Raw genomic sequence first — 19,091 nt, 5'->3', positions numbered from 1 at the left:
CTAAATGACGAACAGTGTCAGCACGTTAACGCCTACCTGATTGAGTACCACGACACGGCCGACTGGAAGGACCTGAACCTGAAGTTAGTCTCTGTAGACCTGCAGGACAATCACCTGATCCAGGATACCCGTCTGCCAGGTACCACTGATAATAATATAATACAACTATTATAGGGATTCTGCCTCAGGACATACAGTACATGCAGGACATGTAGTCCATCTACCAGGTAAAACAGAATTTCAGAATTGGGGTGCTTCTGTAGGACTAGTTACAAGGATAAAACTATATAGACAGCAAATGCTTGCATCTGGTTTCCGTAGTGTAGTGGTTATCACGTTCGCCTAACACGCGAAAGGTCCCCGGTTCGAGACCGGGCGGAAACAGTTTTTTTGGCGGGCAATAACTTTTTTTTCCCTCAAATTTAGCAGGAGGACAAATTATGGCATGCAATTATGAAATGGAACGCTTTATCCACAGCTATAATTTATTTGTGGCTAAATTATGCTCTCATCAGTAGGATTTAGAATTATATTATTTATATCTATACAGACATGACTAAATATATAATTTTGGCAAATGTATTTAATAAAAATAATTTATCATTTTTAAAAAAGTATTTAATTATTTGATACATTTATTTCAAATGTAATTTTATCCCCTTCAGATTGGAATGGAGTTTGTTCGTTTTTGTAATTTCAAGATTGCTCTCACACCATATTAGTTTTAGATTATAGGAATGATAATATGCTCTCTCTCCGTCTCTGTCTCAGTGCGTACTGTGTGGCTTTGTGGCTGGCCTCTGTGTGTGTGATGTGTACAAGAGAAAGGCTGGTGGACAATGAGGCTGCCTTCCAGCGATTCAGAGATATATTAGACAGAGGGAGCACTGCCTTCGACAAGCTGCTATGGAACGTTAGTACCTTAACAGCCAGCATTCAGTAATGAATGGGGACTGAATGCAGAAAAAAATGGTTTTGCTTTGTGTTTACACATTCTTCTTCAATTAGTTGACTAAGACATTGATTCTTGTGATGTTATGTGTTTATATAGTATAGAGTTTGAATTCAAGCAAAAATTCAAAAACTAGCAACTGAGCTTCTGGAATACTAGCGCTGAGCGTTTTACTAAAATGTTGGTTATTTTTTTGTTATTATAAAAAAGATATATATTCATATATATATATTTTTACTTCGGTTCAGTAATTTGAATTCCATTTCGTTCGTTTTTTTCTGTTAGCTCGATTTGCAGTTTCTGTAGAGATAAATTAGGGAGTTGTAGTTTCCCACAGGCCAATATTCAACATGGTTTTGCGCAGAAAACGTGGTAATTAACTACAATGACCAAAATCCGTTGCGTTCCCGCTTAATCTTGTCCAGTCTGCAGGGCAGACAAACAGCGATCAAGAGGGATAGAAAGCAGGTACTTTGCGAGCCTGAAAGTACATGATTTAAGTGATTGTAAATTCATATGAAATATTTACATTGAAGATCTACAAAAATTGTGATTTTGGCAGACAGCGTAGGCAGCAGCTATATAGAGATGAGATCAAATAAAACAAATATTTTTTATAGTAATGTGAACAACTGATGGTTAATAAGTGATAAGCAGTCAATACCATTAAAGGACTTGTATTAGTTGTTTTATTCTGTGTTGTTACAGCATTCAACCCATATAATGCATTGTGTATTGAATATCAAAAACCGTGATTATTTTTTAATAATCTAACCGAAACCGAACCGACCACAAAAAGCATTAATCGCTCAGTACTATGTAATACCAATGGAAAAGCGTTATGTGCCAGTTCCACATACAGTGTGCTAAATACATAACAATTGTATTTAACCCTAACTTTTAGTCCTCGTTAGTATAGTGGTCAGTATCCCCGCCTGTCACGCGGGAGACCGGGGTTCAATTCCCCGACGGGGAGGAATATGTTTTATTGCTTTTTTACATTTCTGTCTGTGAGATAAACTTCACAGGCCATTCAGAGCTTGACTTTACGGTCTCTCGGTCTCTTCAGGCCAGTACTACAATTACGACAGCAGTGTGATGTCAGACCAGTGTGCCGGTGTTGTGCCGAAAATCTCCCCCCTGCCAGAATTCTCACCCCCTTCTAATTTCCTTAATTTTGTGGCTAAAGTCAAATACTTTCTGTGACACACATGAGTCAAATACTTTCTATAGAACAAACTTCACGACAGGATAGGCAACCGAAATTAATAATGTATTAATGTATGTGTGTTATATTAAACAGAGGAGGGAGTAAAATGTTGTCAAGCAATCAACATTTCAGAACAACTATGGCTGAATTATTATCCTTACACTTTCAAAAATACTAGTCGAATAAGACATGGGAGAGATGACGAATTTTGTCAACGAGATTTATTTATAGACTAATACAAAAATCGGTAGTGGATTTAGGTACGGGCGACATGGGAATGCAGAGGGCCCGAGCTCCCTGGTGCGGGCAGAGGCGTACACTGAAGGGAGTTTCGCCCAGGGTGCCATACATGCTAGAACCGCCACATACTCTTGAAACAAATAGCCAAACCGATAAATGCAGACAAAAATGCTTTCTTATACTAAGATCAGTGAAATGTAGTTATTCCTACGGGCATCTGGACTGGGAGATTGCGAGTTTCAGGTCAGACAAAGCCAAGACATAAAGAGCAATACTATTGTTGACTATTAAAACACCAATAGAAAAGTATTGACTAAACAGCGCCACATACTGGACAAACAGAGGAATATCTTGCCCCTGATCAGACTGCTATTTTAACCCCTGCCGGTCTAGAAATGCGTATAGTAATGCTTATATTATTGCTTGTTGCTTTTTTCAAATATTGCTGATAATCTCTGTGACTACGTAAAGTCAATTTGGTTTTCTTAAAAAGAGCTTAAAATACAATTTTATATTGTAATTATTATGAATGACTTCCAGACTCAACAACACATTCTGATCACACTTTGAATCTAACAAAACTAAGCACAGCTGTTCTAACCCCCTCCCCAGGCCTTTTCTAAATAAAAGATTTGCAGTGCACTGAAGTCTATGTTTCACCTGAATGTGGTGAGTTTTGCTAGGGGTCAGATGGGTGCTGTCAACGGTATGAGGCCAGAGGGGGTGCCTGACCGCTCCAGTGTCCAGTCAGACTAGGTATAGACCGGGGTGGTGTATGGACTGGCCGCTACTATGATCCAACGAGTGACACATTTTGTACGGTCATTTGAGTAAATTCAACAAACGGTAGAAATGTTTGAATGTTATATTACTTACTATCCTCTCTCATCTTCCACATTTCAAACCAAAATATCCAGACAATTGACCAAATAATAAATCAATCCCAATATCTCAGCCCACTCTCGCTCTGTGTCAGGTTATGCTGGAGGAGGGTCTACGGTAGGGCAGAGGGCTGCTACCGGACAGTGTGGGAGCGTCTGGTAATGGTCTTCCAGACCTCCAAGGCCTGTTGTGAGAAGGGTTTGACCACTCCCTGGCCTACATGAGGCCTCTCAGCAACTGGGCCATACAGCTGGCCCTGTACACCTCACCACCATGGGACCAGGCCCCCAAGACCACCATCACCATACCTACTGGCCAGGCCCCCAAGACCACCATCACCATACCTACTGGCCAGGCCCCCAAGACCACCATCACCACCATACATACTGGCCAAGCCCCCAAGACCACCATCACCACCATACCTAATGGCCAAGCCCCCAAGACCACCACCACCACCATACCTACTGGCCAGGCCCCCAAGACCACCACCACCACCATACCTACTGGCCAGGCCCCCAAGACCACCATCACCACCATACCTACTGGCCAGGCCCCCAAGACCACCATCATACCTACTGGCCAGGCCCCCAAGATCAGGCGCCTAAGACCACCATCACCACTAGCCAGGCCCCCAACCTTTAGATTAACAGTCTAACGCGCTAACCAATTGCGCCACAGAGACATTTGCTTCTATTGACCCTCAGCAGGCCAAAGTCACATGGAAGATCACTACAAGTCAGGAAGGGTCTGTTCACGTCGCTACAATCTGAAAAATGTCATCCCTGGGTGGGGTCGAAGCACCAACCTTTAAATTGACAGTCTAACGCGCTGACCAATTGCTTCACAGAGACTTGTGGTGTGTTTGACCCTGACTCTTGACCTCTGGCCATCTGTGATCTCATCCAACTGTACGTGGAGTTTTCGACAAAATGACACTTTGTTCCAATGGTTGTGTCAACGTGCAACGAAAGTGCCACAACATTTTCAAGGAAGTAGCCCTGTAGATTTCTAACGTTTGTTAGCTTTTTGAATGGCCTTAAAAGGGCAAAAATGCCGAGCAATCTTCGTCAGCGCAACATTTTATTAAAAGGCATCTGGCAGGAGTAAATTCAGCCACAATCACGAATATCATTTGATAAATATATATCTTAAACCACTGCATTTTCAAGAATGTAATATATAATCGTCAAGTTCATTCATAATAATTAGGGGACTGACCCCGGAAGTATGATATAATGGCGAGTCACTTCCATGGCATACAGGCACACGTATACACACAATCACACACACACACACACTGGACCAACATTGTCCTTGAAGCGAGATAAATATAAATGCTGAAGTTTTTCATGCCAGATTGACATATTTTACATTGGAATACTAGCCGGATTAATATTAATAAATGATATGTTCCTTGGAGACCACAGAATGATCAAGCTATTGAGTAACAGAAGATCACAGAACATTGACAACCATTTTACCAGTAACCAGTAGGTATAGCAAATTGTCGTCTTTCACGTTCAACAACACAACAATCACATAAGATAACAGGAAACATAGCAGGTCAAAAACTAGCCTACTGTAATTCCAGGAAGGTCTTTCCACAACAGCAGAAATGTAACGCTACAGTCCCTGGGTGGGCTCGAACCACCAACCTTTAGATTAACAGTCTAACGCGCTAACCAATTGCGCCACAGAGACATTTGGTTCTATTGACCCTCAGCAGGCCAAAGTCACATGGAAGATCACTACAAGTCAGGAAGGGTCTGTTCACGTCGCTACAATCTGAAAAATGTCATCCCTGGGTGGGGTCGAAGCACCAACCTTTAAATTGACAGTCTAACGCGCTGACCAATTGCTTCACAGAGACTTGTGGTGTGTTTGACCCTGACACTTGACCTCTGGCCGTCTGTGATCTCATCCAACTGTACGTGGAGTTTTCGACAAAATGACACTTTGTTCCAATGGTTGTGTCAACGTGCAACGAAAGTGCCACAACATTTTCAAGGAAGTAGCCCTGTAGTTTTCTAACGTTTGTTAGCTTTTTGAATGGCCTTAAAAGGGCAAAAATGACGAGCAATCTTCGTCAGCGCAACCTTTTATTTTAAAGGCATCTGGCAGGAGTAAATTCAGCCACAATCACAAATATCATTTGATAAATATATATCTTAAACCACTGCATTTTCAAGAATGTAATATATAATCGTCAAATTCATTCATAATAATTAGGGGACTGACCCCGGAAGTATGATATAATGGCGAGTCACTTCCATGGCATACAGGCACACATATACACACAATCACACACACACACACACTGGACCAACATTGTCCTTCAAGCGAGATAAATATAAATGCTGAAGTTTTTCATGCCAGATTGACATATTTTACATTGGAATACTAGCCGGATTAATATTAATAAATGATATGTTCCTTGGAGACCACAGAATGATCAAGCTATTGAGTAACAGAAGATCACAGAACATTGACAGCCATTTTACCAGTAACCAGTAGGTATAGCAAATTGTCGTCTTTCACGTTCAACAACACCACAATCACATAAGATAACAGGAAACATAGCAGGTCAAAAACTAGCCTACTGTAATACCAGGAAGGTCTTTCCACAACAGCAGAAATGTAAAGCTACAGTCCCTGGGTGGGCTCGAACCACCAATCTTTAGATTAACAGTCTAACGCACTAACCAATTGCGCCACAGAGACATTTGGTTCTATTGACCCTCAGCAGGCCAAAGTCACATGGAAGATCACTACAACTCAGGAAGGGTCTGTTCACGTCGCTACAATCTGAAAAATGTCATCCCTGGGTGGGGTCGAAGCACCAACCTTTAGATTAACAGTCTAACGCGCTAACCAATTGCGCCACAGAGACTTGTGGTGTGTTTGACCCTGACTCTTGACCTCTGGCCATCTGTGATCTCATCCAACTGTACGTGGAGTTTTTGACAAAATGACACTTTGTTCCAATGGTTGTGTCAACGTGCAACGAAACTGCCGCAACAGTTTCAAGGAATTGTGCCACAGAGAGGAGTGGTTATAATGACCCTCAGCAGGCCAAAGTCACATGGAAGATCACTACAAGTCAGGAAGGGTCTGTTCACATCGCTACAATCTGAAAAATGTCATCCCTGGATGGGGTCAAAGCACCAACCTTTAGATTGACAGTCCATGCGGTAACAGATTGCGCTACAGAAGCTTGTGGTGGAATTGACCCTCAGCCAGCCAAAGTCACAGGGAATATATAATCGTCAAATTCATTCATAATAATTAGGGGACTGACCCCGGAAGTATGATATAATGGCGAGTCACTTTGAAATAATAATAATCACAGCAATAACTTATCAAAAGTCACAATAGTAATTATTACTAAATTCTGAGAAGGAGACAGAGAGAGACAGAGAGAGCAAGATACAGAGAGAAAGAGACAACGAGAGCGAGAGTAGAGAGATATGGAGATGAGACAGCACCAACTTTTTAAAGGTTTTAGATTTGTTAAACAACAGGATTCTTTTTAAACAACAGGATTCTTTTAATACTAGCCGGATTAATATTAATAAAATATGTTCCTTGGAGACCAAAGAATGATCAAGCTATTGAGTAACAGAAGATCACAGAACATTGACAGCCATTTTACCAGTAACCAGTAGGTATAGCAAATTACCTACTGCACATTACATTGTGTTGTTGTAGCCTAGGTAGGAAGGATACAGTTCTTGTCCCTAAAAAACTGAAACAATAGGGTAGCTTTTAGGCTTTTAGAGCTGGTATCAGGGGACTGGGAGGAAGCGCACTCAGCGCAAGCGCACATAGTGTTCAGGCTACCTATGATTTCCTTATCTGATAAATGTATTTTTATATCACTGTGCTAACATTGAGTTTATCAATTATGTGTTAATAGGAATACGCTTCTAATTTAAGCTAGATACTACATCTCGATCCTGTCTGTCATTGTTCTGTTTCGCAATTACACGCCTGGCCTCTCCATTGCCACGGCTATTCCTCTTAAATCTTGTGGAGTCCCAGGAAAAGACAGAATACAAAAGCTTGTTGGCCACTTATTTCAATTTATTTCTTTAGCCTACACATAATGGCACGAGATATGCACGCTTGCTGAATGTAAAATAGGCTACAGCATTAAGAACAGGCAGAGAGTTGGAAAGGAGAAGCCCATATTTTCCTATAGGCCAATCTTAACACTGGGCTACATCCTGACAAAATACATTATATAAGTTGTCTTTTAAACCTTCTAAACTGTTCAGAATAGACCCAACCTGATCCAAATTATTGCATAATCAGGCCTAGGCTGTAGGCCTATGCAGTTACATCAGCTTGAAATAAAACAGGACATTTGAGAGGTTATTCAAATTAGCCTACGTCATTGCAGTTTACAACCTATAGACAATAATTGTATACTCACTTGATAACAATAATACATTCCTCATTGCACTGTGTTGTTGTAGCCCAGGTCTAATAATTTTCTTGTCTAAAAACGTAGGCCAGGGCCTAATCAACAGTGGAGCTTTGCGTGCCCGGGGACCACAGAGTGCAGCCTGGAGGAACGCACTAGATCTGCCATTTCACAATATGTTAACTTTTTCCCTTGCACATCGACTGGTAAATATTTAGCCTATAACTCTTATATTTAGCTAATGAACTGCCTAATATCTAGCTATACTTACAGTTCAGGATATATATCAGGAAATCAGTCAACTGAAAAAAATGCATTAGGCCCTAATCTATGGATATCACATGACTGGGTAGGGGTTTGCAAAACAATTTCCATATAGGCTAGAACACTTTTACACAACGCAAGACGAAGCAGGTAGCTTCCAGCTTTAATTGGAGGCTAACATTCCTTGCTAGCTTACAGCAGATTTCACTGCCCTAGTACCTTGTTTGTGATACCATAAGACAAAATATGCTGATTTCAAAGCTGATGGTCACCTAAAACTTTATTCATTCTGGGCTTAAAAGTCCTTATTTAACCTATCTCCTCCCCTTCATCTACACTGATTGAAGAGGATTTAACAGGTGACATTAATTAGGGATAATAGCTTTCAGCTGGTCAGGCTATGCCATGGAAATAGAATGAGGCTAATCTCACAGCCAGAAGTATAAGGAAAAATATTTTATCCTCCCCGTCGGGGAATTGAACCCCGGTCTCCCGCGTGACAGGCGGGGATACTGACCACTATACTAACGAGGACTGATTGTATTATGAAGTTTTACCTTTAAAAGAATATATATTACCCGAGGTGTTCTCTTTTCCTTGAGCCAATTTTGATTTTGGGCATGAGTTCCAGTTCCAGTGACAATCTCACTTTAAAAAAATGATATTCTGTTAACTCATTCCCAGAGCATACGTTTGGGTATGAGTATGCTTTGTGGCTTTGCGGCCAAAGCATACGTTTGAGAAAAAAAATACTTTAAAAACTCCACCTCAAACTTGTATCTCAAACAGACCGTTAAAAAATGCTTGCTATTTCCTCATAGAGTATGATGTCATACTCCTGAGGAGGATTAGCTGGCCAAGCAGCGGTCTAATTGCATGAATATTTTTTATGACCGCACCATTCTGTTGTTGGGGTATGCCTACACCATTCCAATACAGAAAAGCTATTTTTAACATAATTATAATTTTTTTGAAGGAAAACTATTTCACTAATATTGTATTTAATTAAGTCATATTTCATAGAAATCTGGAAACACTGGACAGTTACTTCAACAACACAACAATATCCTGTTCCACTTGTTGTCCCTATTCAATTTATGATGCCCCGCCCACGCTTGACCCAGTTCCTGATCAAGCATGATTGATTTCCGCCTTCCGGCACATTCACAAACAAGCTAAACATGGTTAGATATGAATTAAATGTAAAAACGATTAAATAACTTGCACAGAATTGAAAAGATATGTTAATTCTGTTTTAGATAGTCAGCATATTAGACTGTATCGAATGGTAGTTGTTATCCATACCATGCCTTTTCAATCAAAGATCAATACTTCAAATGACAATGTTGTTAGACACAGAATATCAATGACAAAAATGTTTTTTTGCAGATAACATTATATATATATATAATGATGTAAATATTTACAACCTGTTGTGCCACAAAGTAACACTGCCAGTCGTTATCTAAGAGAACACTAACAAATGTTGCTACAGAATGCTTATACTACGTGAAAACAAACGTTTACATTTTTTCAATAATTTCACCATCTTGGCACTCCCCCACCATAATAAAACATATTTTAGAAGCGATGGAAACGCATGTATTAAAGTCTCGATTTGTTTTTGTCACGTTCATTCTATTACAGACACTTTAATGCATACTTTTAAATTATATTATGTGAGCAAAATGTTTTAATTCAAAAATATATAAAAACATTTTCCTTAAAGGTATATAATTGTTGGAAAGTTCTAATGTTACTGTCCCCACTACACCAAAAATAAATACCAAAATGGCCGACCGGTGGCTTCAAAGCCTCTCATTGACCAATACTTAGTATCAGCAATCCAGGGTTTATATACATCATTTTTATTTTACAGAATATAAACCTTCCTCCCTTTCTCTACAACACCGTGTCTCTGTGGCGCAATCGGCTAGCGCGTTAGACTGTTAATCTAAAGGTTGGTGGTTCGAGCCCACCCAGGGACGGGTTGTTTTCCTTTTAGCAAATGCTAAAGCATTAGTGACTCATATCATTTTAGCATTAGGGATTCATAACTGTTGTTTTGAAGTCAAGAAATTATGCTCATATTTTTTTCAATATTTAAGTGGTACCTAGTTAGTGTGTTAGTAAACCATAATACCATGTTTTTTCCATGTTAAACTCACACTGCACTGCACAGATTTACAATGTAAGAGACAGGCAAGAGGGGCACAACACAACGACAAACAAAAGACAACATTCAAGAAAGACAGAGGAAAGTTGCATTTACTGGGGGAGGGGAGGATTGCCAACTATCTCCATGTGCAACAGGCTGCAGCCCTCCGATACTCAGTACAACCACATTTTGTTTATTCTTTAAGAAAATGAAAATTCTGGTGGCTACTGGCTGCATCAAGGAAAACTAAACTTGGCTAATTTACTGTTGAAAATTGTGATATTTTTTGCAATATATGTACAATGAATCCTACAACAGTAAGAGAACATTCCGACAATCTCAGGAGAGGTTGATTCTGATTTGAGTTTGAATTTCTGAGGATCATTTCCTGACATTAAAACAACTCTTATATGAATCCACTGCTAAAATGATTGCACCGTCCCTGGGTGGGCTCGAACCACCAACCTTTAGATTAACAGTCTAACGCGCTAGCCGATTGCGCCACAGAGACAAGGTTATCAACATTGCACGAGCTAAATCAATTTGTTTCTGAGGTAGCACATGAGCGTCACGAGTAGGGGGTTTTAGTTTTAAAATGGAGGTGCTGAACAGAGTATACAACGCCCGGCTAGCTCAGTCGGTAGAGCATGAGACTCTTAATCTCAGGGTCGTGGGTTCGAGCCCCACGTTGGGCGCTATCTTTTGAATAGGAACTCTTCACAACAACCCTGGCAGTAATCTGGAAACCTTAAAATGTTCACACTTTAATAAACTGAAAATATACTATTTATACATTTGGTAATACTGTTACATATACTATTATATTTAAATATAATTTACATTTTATTAGTAGTGTTTCTCTTTGGACTTCAAAACGTCCAAAATAATTTTCATGAAACCAACAAAACTATTTTAATTTGATGATGATTCAAATTTAAATAAATCAAATCAAATACTGAACACTGAGATGAGTGCTACAATCAGGAATGATTTGGTGAGGGTTAGTAGGGGCAGAGATACCTTTGAGGAGATGGGAAACTCCATTGGAATAATATTAGGGTCTATTATGTACGTTGCCCACACGTCGTCAATGGGCCGTGCCGTGCATTCTGGGAGCGCTCTCCTTCAAGGAGTGAATGGGAGTAAATTGGGCGCTAGCACAAAAATACCAAATTAGCATGAATTTCGTCAACAAGAAGTACAACATTACAAATATTTTCCTAGATGTGAGATAATGAACTTGTTCTTTGTAATATCGTATAGCTTTGATATCGTAACATTACGTACTTTGGAGGAAAATTGGCCGGTTTATCGACTCATACCCTTTGAGAAGGGATTGCGTGACGATATTCTTAGCAATTGCGTGACGCAGCATTACAACGTGAACCTGATTGGTCAACAGTCTGACGGGTTACAAGTTTCACCTCTCATTTCCAATGGTATTGCTATCTCCTCCTTTCTTCAATATCTCTGGTAGGGGGTTGCAGGTTTACAAAAGGAGGGGCTAAACCATATACACACAGCCCGGCTAGCTCAGTCGGTAGAGCATGAGACTCTTAATCTCAGGGTCGTGGGTTCGAGCCCCACGTTGGGCGCTACCTTTTGAATATTAGGTGTTTTTATATCCAATTTTATTTGTCAAGCTGCTTGAATAAAGGCGTAGTAGACTTCACTGTGAAATGCTTACATACGAGCCCTTTTCCAACAATGCACAGTAAAAAAATTAAAAGGAAATAGCAACACAATAAAATAACAATAACAAGGCTATATACAAGGAGCACCGGTACCAAGTCAGTGTGCTGAGGTACGAGGTAGTTCAGGTAATATGTACATGTAGGTAGGAGTAAAAGTGACTAGGCACTCAGGTTTGATGATAGATAATAAACAGAGTAGCAACAGCGTGTGTGAAAAAGTGTGAAAGTCTGTCTATGTGTGAGTGTGTGTGTAGGTTTTGTGTGTGTGTGAGCGTATGTAGTATACGTGTGTGTTTGAGTGTGTGGGTAGAGACCAATGAGTGTGCATAGAGTCAGTGCAAAACATTTTTATATAAAGAATATATTGATACAAAACCTTCCCAGCAGTAATCTGATAACCTTGTAGCAATGGAACTTAATTCCCATTACATTTTTCACTAAATAATAAAAAATATACTTTTATAAATGTTATAATACTACACAGTATGAGTCATAATACCCATAAAACAAAGTGATCAAATGGTTCCAATCGTTTTTCCACCATTAAATTTTATCCTTTGTGTATTTTAGAAACACTTCAAATAAGGGCTGTGTTTTATGTAGGCTTAAGGCATCAGCATGCTTCAGTTCGACTGGCGGCTAGCCAGCTAGTTCTTTGTTTCTGGCCATTTTGAGCCTGTCATCGAACCCACAAATGCTGATGCTCCAGATACTCAACTAGTCTAAAGAATGCCAGTTTTATTGCTTCTTTAACCAGAACAACAGTTTTCAGCTGTGCTAACATAATTGCAAAAGGGTTTTCTAATGATCAATTAGAACTCGCATTAGCTAACACAACGTGCCATTGGAACACAGGAGTGATGGTTGCTGATAATGGACCTCTGTACGCCTATGTAAACAATCTGCCGTTTCCAGCTACAATAGTCATTTACAACATGTCTACACTGTATTTCTGATCAATTTGATGTTATTTTAATGGACTTTTTTGTTGTTGCTTTTTTTCAAAAACAAGGACATTTCTAAATGACCCCAAACTTTTGAACGGTAGTGCAAATATATAAAAAAATATATCCAAAATGTGACCAGAGGACAATATTCTGAAAGTTTTTCAAAACCCACACAAAGTAGGCTATTTGATTGACAACGATTCAAACAACTATTCAGAGTCTATTTTAAAATATGGACCGACTCCAATTCGCCGACTGGTCGAGTGTTTGTCAATTCAATTTAGTCATTGTCTTTTGTTTGGAGCGCTCCTGTCAATGTTGAGTAAGGACGCGCACCTGATTACGCTTAGAAGTAGGCCCATAGGCTACTTGGACTGCGTGCAAATGTAGGCATATAAATGTGCCCATTTGGGGATCTGATAGTATTTCTGATTGGCTTAACGCACCACCACTGTGGACCAGCTGTGGACCTTCTCAAAGTAATTTTCTTCAACTTAAAACAGCAAGCAAACGAAGTCTGTTTTTACATCCATTGAGAATGACAATAGTTCCTCAATGTATTTGAAAAATCTTTCCAGCTTTCTCCCTTTCGATAGCCACTCAGCATGTAAGGGGAAAATGCCATGCTCTGATCCAGTGGAAACGTCATAAAATAAGCCTACCTGATTACTTCTTACCAATACTTGACTTATACTGAAATAAGTTCTGGTTCTCAATTTGGGTGCTGGTACTGTTTATATTTAGGTGCAGTAGCACCACAATACTTTCGAGCTAATATTCTATAAGAGGAACAGGAGTTCAAGCAGTAGAACATTTGAGGTGTTGGTACTCAGCTCCGGTGAGCTCCTGCCCAAGTCAAGCACTGCTTCTTATCCCTTGCACAAATACAGTGGTTCTTCCTGTAAAAGTTGCTTCATACTGCAGCACACCACGTTAAGGGTCAGCCATTGTTGCCATTAATGCTAGTTAGTGCTAATTTGACCACCAGAGGGCATCTTTGAGAAGCATTTGACTTTTTGTAATATTGGTTGTACTAGAGAATTAAAAATATTTTTTTGTAAGAACATAGTATATGGGATTGATTTTAAATTTAGCTTAATTAATTTGATTAATATTATATTCCAAGAAAAATGAAACCCTCAGTGTTATGGCACTGTACACTGTGACCATTTCCACACCCTAATTGTAGGCTAACCAATACCCAAATGGAGATTTAGTGAAAATAAAAATCTCATTGATTTATTAAGACCAGTCCCCATGCTTGTCTCAGAGCAGCGTGAAACGGTGCTGAAATAGTTGACCACACCCAGATAGTCTATTGCTTCAAATCCTATTAGAACAATAGGATGACGGTGGGCCAGACACTATATATTTAACATGTTTAACACATAATACATTTCAGTGACAATAAGAGAATAATTTTGATCTGATTACGCTCATAAAATCTCATGTCTCTATTCAATTATTATTTTTGTCTATTTCTCTGTTCGTTGATTGGTGGGGGAAAACAGGTCTACATAGCTTACTGTAGGCTACACTACTTTTTAACGTCAACATTTGTTCAGAGCAATTTGCGTGATAGTAAGATACAATGTCGCTCTGAAAAAGTATCAAGAAGAAAGGTGGATAATGAAAATCGAAGTTTCAGAGAAGAATGCACAGAGAGATATGCGTTCGTCTCTCCCCAATGCCAAGCCAGTGTGTCTTATTTGTAATGAAAATATCGGTGTTTGCAAATAATTCAATCTCTGACGTAATTATGAATCTAAGCATAGAACTTTCAGTAAGTAGCCTTCCCACCCCATATAGAGGCCCGACGCAAAACATTGAATTGTTAACTGGAAGCTGCACACTGCACACACAGCTTTTTTTGCAGTCATATTCTGTAACTTAAACGGGTTACATTTGCAGTTACAAGGAAGAGGGAAACAGTCGTGGACATTGGAGAAATTTGAGGCCTTTACTAGGAAGCTTGAGTTGTTCGATTTGGTCTGGTCATCTGGAAGGCTACTGCACTTCAGCACACTGAAGAAGCATCAGACAGAAGGACCAGGCTGCAGCATTGTCACAGAGGTCATGGAAGATTTCATCAAGCAGCTGAGGGACAACTTATCCACCAGATTTGATGACTACAGCATGCCCAAGGATATTAACTGAACTGATTGAATTCCAGACATCGAGCCAAATCAGGGAAGCGCTCAGGAGTGACGAGTCCCTGTGTGCGTTGTGGGTGGCATGCTCAGAGGAATACAGCACAATAAAGAAACTTGCATTTTATAGGCTAACAATTTTTGCATCGACTTACACCTGCGAGTCCTCATTTTCCTCTATGAACGCAATACAGACTCACGACAGGAACCGACTTTCACATAAGTCAATCGTGGACTGCCTGCACATCAAAATCACAACCATCAAACCCAACACCAACAAGATTGTGTCCGAGTGGAAATGCAACTTTTCTCATTGAATAAGTAACTTAGTGGCCTATATGACTGTATTTAGTAAATACTAATATTATTGTGAGAGCTTATCCAGAGATATTTACGTCTCAAGCTGACAGTATGTTCTGTTAGTTCTGTCGTTACAAGAGCAGGCTATCCCGACACAGACAGACTTTTTTTCTTTAAATTATTGTTTTATGTAGGATGCTGCATTTTTGACCAGTTGCAATTGTAAGTAGGCCTAATTAAAAAAAAAAAAAATACTACTTCTATTAGGGTGTTAAGGCTGTTAAGCCTCATAGCCTACCTTAGCCAGTTAAGTTATTTTATATAGGTCTAGGCTCCGAAGAAATAGACTCCAATTAAGCCCTCTTGTTGTTTGTAAAGTCAAATTAAAATGAAGATTATTGTTGAAATGAATTGCCTGACAGGTGTAGGTTTTCTCCATCTGTTGGTGTGCAACACTTGCATTTTCAAATCTGAGAGTAAATAAAACTGATTATATTGTCCAGAGAGATTTACATGGTTATCAAAACGTCACGATAGGGTAAGCCTACGCAAAACACAGCCCTTATTTGAAGTGTTTATAAAATCCACAATGGAAAAAATTAATGGTTGAAAAACCTTTGGAGCCATTTCCGTGTTTGACCGCTAGGTTTTATGGGTATTATGAGGTGTCCACTGTGGGGCTCAATTACAAATACTATAACATTTATAATATTTGATTAGTTTCAAGTTAGTATCCTTTAACTTCAAAACGTCTAAAATAATGGAGTACAATTAAACCAACTAAAATAAGAAAATTAATTCACTTGTGAGTGCTACAACCGGGAGGGGTTTGGGGAGGGGTAGTAGATCGAAGGTATACAAAGGGAGGGGCTAGCCCAATACACACAGCCCGGCTAGCTCAGTCGGTAGAGCATGAGACTCTTAATCTCAGGGTCGTGGGTTCGAGCCCCACGTTGGGCGTTTCCTTTTGAATAGGAAGTGATTTCACAACCTCCCTGGCAGAAATCGGAAAAGCTTAAGCAATGGAATTTAATCCCTATTATATTTTTCAGTATATAAATCAATCTTTAATAAGGTGAATTTCTCAAAGTAAAATTTATAACACTATTAAAAATACTAACACAAATATTTTTGTAGTATTTAGGTTTTATTAGTAGTATTTATCCAACTTCAAAAACGACTAAAATAATTTTGTAAAATTAAACCAACTATAAAAATAAAATATTAAAATGTATAAAAAAAATAAATTTGAACACAGATGAGTAGTACAATCTTGTCTTTACGTCTATGAGCATAGTAAGGTTAGAGGTGCAAAAACAATGTGCGCCCAACGTGGGGCTCGAACCCACGACCCTGAGATTAAGAGTCTCATGCTCTACCGACTGAGCTAGCCGGGCAACTGACGAAAAAAAGGAAGGAGCCCAGTAAGAACATAACAAAAACACTCCCCCACAACTCTCTGCAATGGTGGATGTACTGTGTGTTTTTCTTGAGACTAGGGCTTGGGTTGACCTAGAATGTGCTTGTGCCCTGAGACGAGTGAGTGGTTGAGCGTCTATCTGGGGAAATGAGAGCAGAGGGAGAGCAGCTTGTTCTAATACAATACAATCGCTGCAGCACATTTGAAATCTGCAATAAATACACTTTGCACTTTATTTTAAGTCTCTTTTCTTTGCTATCCAAATCAATGTAAGAACACAAGGGCATGCTAATTTAAAAGATGGCTTGTCATTATTAGCCTGGTTCTGTATGGAATACAGGCACATTATGGGACACAGGCCAGGTCATTATACATTTCTGTATAATTTTTTGTTGTTGCAACCAAATCATGTACTGGTGCCACCAACTGAAAAAGTTGGTTAGCACCAGTGCCACCAGCGGAAAAAGTTAGTGTAGAAGCCTGCATCTACATGTTACATCAAATATATCCCTAAAATAAAGTAAAGATAAATGGCTGGTGCGTTTATTTATTTTGTTGTTTTATTTTATTGGTCATGTATGCCAACCTCACGTGTTGCAGTGTGAGTAGACTGTACTTATCTGAGTGCTGACCTCTATGCATGATAGGCTGATGAGGTATGTTATGACTGGAGGTTTGTATCTGCTTTTTTTCACATGTGCTTTGATAGTTATTGTGTAATGAACAAGGCCTATTTCTCTTTTATCAGGATACACGGATGGAAGACCTGTCAGAAACTCACCTCAATCAAGGCCAGCTGTCACCCAGCAAATACACTGCATTGCAAAAAAGGCACATGACACATGCAATGTTCATTTCTTCCCATGAGAACAGACAGACAGAGTGCTTAACTGATTAATCCTATTTTCAGACTGGAATAAAGCTGGGGTCCTACCTGGTGTCAAACATTAAGCCCTCATGGATGGTAGGGCTTTCTGCTTCAAGTGAGCTATTCATAATTAAAGCTACAATAAAATAGCAGGGTAGAGGTGGTATTGTTATTGATGTTGCTGTATTTGTGATATAACCAACGACAGTTTATTTTCCTGTAGATTAAGGAAGAACAGCTCTGAGATCCCTAATCAAGAGATGACTATCTGGCTGTAAAGATTTGAAGATAGGCCTTATTTGGAGCTCTGTACCGCCTTTACCCAAAGTTATTTTATAGCATATGAAATTGATATTTTGGTCAATAAATCATCTTGATTACTTTGAGTTGTACAATTTGTGCTATGGCTGTGCATAAGAGTTATAACGTGAGTGATTAGTATTTATAACTAATAAAACATGAAAACAACAAATTCTAAAATGTCTAGAAACGTCTTAAGATGGATGTCTCAAGACATTGGTATTTCTATGGACTGTCTTAAAGACGTCTTCATTTTCTAAGACAAGTTGTAAGACAGGTATGCCTCAAGACGTGTTCATTTATATGTCTTAAGACATCACAGGGTATATCAGGGGAATTTCCAAATCAACCTGGTCCCAGAGCATTTCGTATTATTCTGTACGTAAATCCGAGACACACCATTTATTATGATATGTTATGCTTCGTATGGTATGTATTCATTTGTCGGTGTCTATCACTCATTTCGTATGATAGGTTACAAATTACAATTCATTTTATATTTTGAATTTGCAAAACATACAATATGTTCCGAATTAGCAAAACGTATGATATTTTATGAATTCTAGCTAGGTGGCCAACGTTAGCTAGCTGGCTAACGTTAACTACGCTATGGGTTATGGTTAAGTTTAGGGGAAGGGTTAGCTAACATGCTAAGCAGTTGCAAAATAGCAAAAAAAAATGTAAGTAGTTGAAAAGTTTTTACTTAGCTGAAGTTGTCCTTGACGAGATTCGAACTCGCAACCTTTGGGATGCTAGACATTCGCGTTATACACCCGACCAGCCAAACTACTTTCATTTTTGCCTTAAGTTACCATCGGTCTTATGTACCCATACCAAACATTACATATCATACTACTGTTTGGGATTTACATTTAATATGTTACGTCTAGTCTATGAGACCAGGCTTTCCTAAAGTGAAAGTTGTGACCTGAACTGAAAGAGATAAAGGGCTCACTCAGCCATATAAATGGGTAGAGGCAGCGTACACCATTCAACTTCGAAGAAGACTAAGTAGAAGAATAAGCTATATCAGACAGATTCTTACATTTACAAAATGGGCGGAATCTACAGTTATTTCTACCCAGAGGTAAGTAACCTACATTTGACTATTCTTACTATGTTTTTTCTTCACTAAGATCCTTTCTGTTGGCAACTAGTCTGTAATCTGAAATCTATTTTGCAATATTCTGAGAGAACATCCACAATTTCATAATTTCAAGGTGCCGCAAGCATGAACGTATGCATTCTCCAAACCATAAAATACAAGACTTACATTTAAA

The 19,091-nt window shown here is 39.1% G+C and overlaps 12 non-coding genes across 12 annotated transcripts; 6 read left to right on the top strand and 6 right to left on the bottom strand.

The window, feature by feature from the left end:
* Positions 1-311: 311 nt before the first annotated feature.
* trnav-aac (transfer RNA valine (anticodon AAC)) lies at positions 312-384 on the top strand. The gene has a single exon. It is a non-coding gene; the product is annotated as a tRNA-Val (tRNA).
* A 1,472-nt stretch (positions 385-1,856) lies between these two features.
* trnad-guc (transfer RNA aspartic acid (anticodon GUC)) lies at positions 1,857-1,928 on the top strand. Its single transcript has one exon. It is a non-coding gene; the product is annotated as a tRNA-Asp (tRNA).
* Positions 1,929-4,911: 2,983 nt separating this feature from the next.
* trnan-guu (transfer RNA asparagine (anticodon GUU)) lies at positions 4,912-4,985 on the bottom strand. The gene has a single exon. It is a non-coding gene; the product is annotated as a tRNA-Asn (tRNA).
* Positions 4,986-5,931: 946 nt separating this feature from the next.
* trnan-guu (transfer RNA asparagine (anticodon GUU)) lies at positions 5,932-6,005 on the bottom strand. Its single transcript has one exon. It is a non-coding gene; the product is annotated as a tRNA-Asn (tRNA).
* Positions 6,006-6,100: 95 nt separating this feature from the next.
* trnan-guu (transfer RNA asparagine (anticodon GUU)) lies at positions 6,101-6,174 on the bottom strand. Its single transcript has one exon. It is a non-coding gene; the product is annotated as a tRNA-Asn (tRNA).
* A 2,262-nt stretch (positions 6,175-8,436) lies between these two features.
* trnad-guc (transfer RNA aspartic acid (anticodon GUC)) lies at positions 8,437-8,508 on the bottom strand. Its single transcript has one exon. It is a non-coding gene; the product is annotated as a tRNA-Asp (tRNA).
* A 1,380-nt stretch (positions 8,509-9,888) lies between these two features.
* Positions 9,889-9,962, top strand: trnan-guu (transfer RNA asparagine (anticodon GUU)). Its single transcript has one exon. It is a non-coding gene; the product is annotated as a tRNA-Asn (tRNA).
* Positions 9,963-10,569: 607 nt separating this feature from the next.
* trnan-guu (transfer RNA asparagine (anticodon GUU)) lies at positions 10,570-10,643 on the bottom strand. The gene has a single exon. It is a non-coding gene; the product is annotated as a tRNA-Asn (tRNA).
* Positions 10,644-10,754: 111 nt separating this feature from the next.
* trnak-cuu (transfer RNA lysine (anticodon CUU)) lies at positions 10,755-10,827 on the top strand. The gene has a single exon. It is a non-coding gene; the product is annotated as a tRNA-Lys (tRNA).
* An 827-nt stretch (positions 10,828-11,654) lies between these two features.
* Positions 11,655-11,727, top strand: trnak-cuu (transfer RNA lysine (anticodon CUU)). Its single transcript has one exon. It is a non-coding gene; the product is annotated as a tRNA-Lys (tRNA).
* A 4,383-nt stretch (positions 11,728-16,110) lies between these two features.
* Positions 16,111-16,183, top strand: trnak-cuu (transfer RNA lysine (anticodon CUU)). The gene has a single exon. It is a non-coding gene; the product is annotated as a tRNA-Lys (tRNA).
* Positions 16,184-16,547: 364 nt separating this feature from the next.
* On the bottom strand, positions 16,548-16,620 carry trnak-cuu (transfer RNA lysine (anticodon CUU)). The gene has a single exon. It is a non-coding gene; the product is annotated as a tRNA-Lys (tRNA).
* Positions 16,621-19,091: the final 2,471 nt, after the last annotated feature.

Source organism: Salvelinus alpinus, chromosome 11, assembly GCF_045679555.1.
Source record: "Salvelinus alpinus chromosome 11, SLU_Salpinus.1, whole genome shotgun sequence".
Classification (NCBI taxonomy): Eukaryota; Metazoa; Chordata; class Actinopteri; order Salmoniformes; family Salmonidae; genus Salvelinus; species Salvelinus alpinus.
The sequence above is the reverse complement of the archived record's forward strand: the minus strand, read 5'-3'. Positions and strand labels throughout refer to the sequence as shown.